The sequence below is a fragment of the Rana temporaria genome, chromosome 1 (genome assembly GCF_905171775.1).
Source record: "Rana temporaria chromosome 1, aRanTem1.1, whole genome shotgun sequence".
NCBI lineage: Eukaryota > Metazoa > Chordata > Amphibia > Anura > Ranidae > Rana > Rana temporaria.
The window spans coordinates 600,528,239-600,532,877 of NC_053489.1; positions in this window are offsets into that span (position 1 = coordinate 600,528,239).

Here is a 4,639-nt window from a genome sequence, read left to right on the forward strand (position 1 = left end):
CGCAAGTTCCTCCTCAGTCCACCTTACGGTGCAGGGTGGGCCTTCTCCAGTGCCCCTGGCATGGGCTGCTTGCTTGGCCATCTTGTCACGGACCAAACTCCTCAGATCATTGATCTTCTTCTTAATCCCACTGGGGGTCCTTGTCTCCCCCCCCTCCGCATTGATCCGAAACGTTATCTCCTGGATTATTGCCCTCTTCCTGGCCGGGGGGACGTCCCGGCTGTCAGGGCCATGCAAAAATCTCCCATATTGGGTGATAGCCCTGGCCAGCAAGTGCTTCTCTCGCACCGAGAAGTTTAATTTCCTTCTCTTAGGTGCCATCTCACAACACAGCACTCAGCAACAGACACAAAATTCAAACAGAACAAACAAACACAAAAACACACAGAACAAACAGACAAAAAGACACAGAACAGACACAAAAAGACACAGAACAGACAGCCAAAAAGACACAGAACAGACAGCCAAAAAGACACAGAACAGACACACACAAAAATCAGACAGCAAAAAAACAAAAACACAAGCAGACAGCTAATACAAATTCAAACAAAAAACACAGAAGAAACAGACACAAAAACACTCAGAAAATACACACAGCTTCTACAACCTCCTACTACAATAAATCTTTAATATAACACTACACTCACCAACAAACAGCCACAGACAACAGAGCAAAAGACACTTGCTTTAGGAAGGGAAACACAGGGATGTACTTTTGCAAGGGAAGTGCGTTTGTCTGGGGCTATTTAAGCACAGGGCGATTCTCAAACTAAGTATGCTTGGCCTTTTTCCTATCTCACTGATTGCGCCGAGCCGAGTTCTGCACATGCCCAGTGAGGTGCAGATTTGTGCGCGCATGCGCAGTACGGCCGGCCCTTCATTTGCATGGGGTCACGGCTCATTTCAATGGAGCACGCCCACTTCCTTCCCACTTGCAATAATCCCGCCTTACGCCTCGGTATTTACGTCGCGCTGGCCCAAATTTGGGCGCAAATTTGCTGTGGATACGGCACCTACGTCACAAAATTAAGGCGCCATAACTTAAATGATATACGTTTGGAGTAACTTAATTTGCACCGCTCTACGTGAATCTGGCCCTTAGTGCTTTGCAGAGAGATAAGTAAACACTACAGATACATGTGTTTAGAACAAATATAATGAAAGGGGTAAGCCCCTAAGCCTGACCAGCAGTCTCTTGCTGGTTCTCACAGTTATTTTACTAAATCACATTTATTTTAGGGAACAATATCTATTTTTACAGATAGACTTCAGCCCACCAAGATCTTGAAATGTCATAGCAGGTCTCACTGTTGTCTACTGAGAAGCTGTGGTAGATTTCTGTCTCGTTACTGCTGAAATAATGGAAATGCAACCAGTACATTACATACCCGAATTTTTTTGTTGTTGTTGTTGTTGCTTAACCACTTACCCCCCGGAACATATTGCTGCCTAAAGACCAGAGTACTTTTTGCGATTCGGGACTGCGTCGCTTTAACAGACAATTGCGCGGTCGTGCGACGTGGCTCCCAAACAAAATTGGCGTCCTTTTTTTCCCACAAATAGAGCTTTCTTTTGGTGGTATTTGATCACCTCTGCGTTTTTTATTTTTTGCGCTATAAACAAAAATAGAGCGACAATTTTGAAAAAAAATTATATTTTTTACTTTTTGCTGTAATAAATATCCCCCAAAAATATATAAAAAAACATTTTTTTTCCTCAGTTTAGGCCGATACGTATTCTTCTACATATTTTTCGTAAAAAAAATCGCAATAAGCGTTTATTGATTGGTTTGCGCAAAAGTTATAGCGTTTACAAAATAGGGGGTATTTTTATGGCATTTTTATTAATATTTTTTTTACTAGTAATGGCGGCGATCAGCGATTTTTTTTTCGGTATTGCGACATTATGGCGGACACTTCGGACATTTTTGACACATTTTTGGGACCATTGGCATTTTTATAGCGATCAGTGCTATAAAAATGCATTAGATTACTATAAAAATGCCACTGGCAGTGAAGGGGTTAACACTAGGGGGCGGGGAAGGGGTTAAGTATGCCTGGGTGTGTTCTTACTGTGGGGGGGGGGGGTGGCCTCACTAGGGGAAACACTGATCCTCGGTTCATACATTGTATGAACAGAAAATCAGCATTTCCCCTGCTGACAGGAACGAGAGCTGTGTGTTTACACACACAGCTCCCGTTCCCCGCTCTGTACCGAGCGATCGCGTGTGCCCGGCGGCGATCGCGCCCGCCGGGCACACGCACGGGAGTCGGGGGCGAGCGGGGAGCGCGCGCGCGCGCCTCCGGCGGCGCGCACGCGCCCCCTAGTGGCGGCTATACGATAGGACGTATAGCTACGGGCTCTCGCCCAGGAGAGCCGACCTGCCGCCGTATAATGACGGTGCGCGGTCGGCTACTAGTTAAAGGAGTTGTAAAGGAACATTTTTTTTTTTTTGCTGAAATGACTGTTTACAGGGTATAGAGACATAGGCCCGGATTCACAAAGCACTTACGCCGACGTATCTCGAGATATGCCGCATAAGTGTAAATATGCGCCATCGTATGCGTGCGCCGTGCTCACAAAACTAGATACGACTGAAAATAGGCTTCCTACGACCAACGTAACTTTCCAACGCTGGCGTATCGTAGGCGCATATTTACGCTGGGCGCATTTGCCGCTCCCATTAATTTTCTATGCACATATGCAAATGAGCTAGATACGCCAATCCACGAACGTAGTTGCGCTCGGCGCATAATATACGCGGTTTACGTAAGTCGTACATCCGGCGTAAAGTTATTCCCCATATAGGAGACACAACTCATGCAAAGGTATGGACCAGGGAACACAAGCCGTCGTATCTTTTGTCGTTTTTGTTGTACGTGAATATGACTAGGCGTAGGTTACGTTCACGTCGTAGGCAGTGATTCGATGTATCTTAGGCAGTTGTTTCGACGTGATTCTGAGCATGCGCACTGGGATGCGTCAACGGGACGGCGCATGCGCCGTACGTTATTCGTATCTTTATGACGCTCAGTCCATCATTTACATGGGGCCTCATTAGCATTGGCTCACGCCCACTTCCACTTACGCCGAGAAAACGATTAATAGTTGTCATTTGGACAGATTCTTCCACCTGAGCCGTGGATCTCTGCAGCTCCTCCAGAGTTACCATGGGCCTCTTGGCTGCTTCTCTGATTAATGCTCTCCTTGCCCAGCCTGTCAGTTTATGAAAAACAGTTATAATTTTCCTTCCAAACTTTGTGTCGGTCTATCACATAAAATCCCAATCAAATACATTTACCTTTTTGGTTGTAACATAACAAAATATGGAAAATTACAAGGGGTGTGAATACTTTTTCAAGGCACTTTATATATCATTTATTATTATTTTATATTTACCAATCCTTAGATGTGATGGCAGCATTTGTTTTCTTTATTAGGCTTCTTTTTTTTTTTACCCGGTGATCTGGCCAATAAGTCTGTTGTTTTTCAAAAGATTAAAAGCTACTGCAATGTATCAGTTACAATTTACCACTGGCAGGGGTGCTTACAATGATTAGCTTTTATTTATTCATGTAAAATCTTTTTTCCAAAGGAAAAAAAATGTTGATGTAACTGCAGTGTGAGCTGGAGTTTGACTTTGTATGTGAAGCTAAATCTGCTAGTCCATCTTTACTCCCCCTAGACTGACAATGCTGCTGTCTGCTGTGTCCATTTGCTCCTTCATCCAGATTGGAACCAGGAGGTGCGTTCTAGATCGAGAAAACAGGAGAAAACAGAGGGGGAAAAAAAGGCAACTAATTCAGCCACTACATCTAAGGATTGGTAAACTGCAATATGTTACAAGCCTTACCTTTAAGCCTAGGGGGTAGGGGAACTTACTTACCTTATTCCTTGCTTCCCCAGCTGCCAGCAGTTTTTTTCCTTCTCTTCAATGCTCCAGGCCATGGGCAGGTCACCCTCATGTAAAATTCAGGACTATTGGCACACCATCATATGTGATTATATCATACAACAGTCGGCCAGAGCATCTTACAGAAGAGCCAACTGGTCACAGAGTGTGGAGGTAGCCTGACCTAGCAAGGAATAAGCGGAGTATTTGAGGTTATTGCTCATCCCCTAAAGTTACCAGCATTTAGGAGGCCCCACTGCAGGGGTATTTTGCATTGCTTTTTCATATGTTTTAAAAAATTTGAAATAATGAGCAATCACTAAACTTGTCATAAGAGGAATACATATTATGACGGTGATGGGCTTTTTCTAAACATGTTAGTAATTGAAGAGAAAGGGCATAAAGATCCACCAGGAAGCGCCACTACACCAGTATCCCACTCGGTGTAAGTATCCCACTCTCCAAAGAGCAGAAGGGAGGTCAACAGGAAGTCCCACCCAACATGTTTCGTCTTTAAAAATGGGCATCTTTAGGAGCAGTACTTGTGGCATTTCCTCCACTCATTATATAGAGGGCAACTACCCCCATCTTTTTATTAAATATTACACATCAAATTATATGGTTCCCATATTAAAAGTACAGATCTACAGAAAAACCAAAAACACATGCATGTGGGCAGGGCAACTCGCCCTCTATGAGGGGCTATCATTCGCCTTGCATGCACTCAGTAATGCCCGGGACCAGACA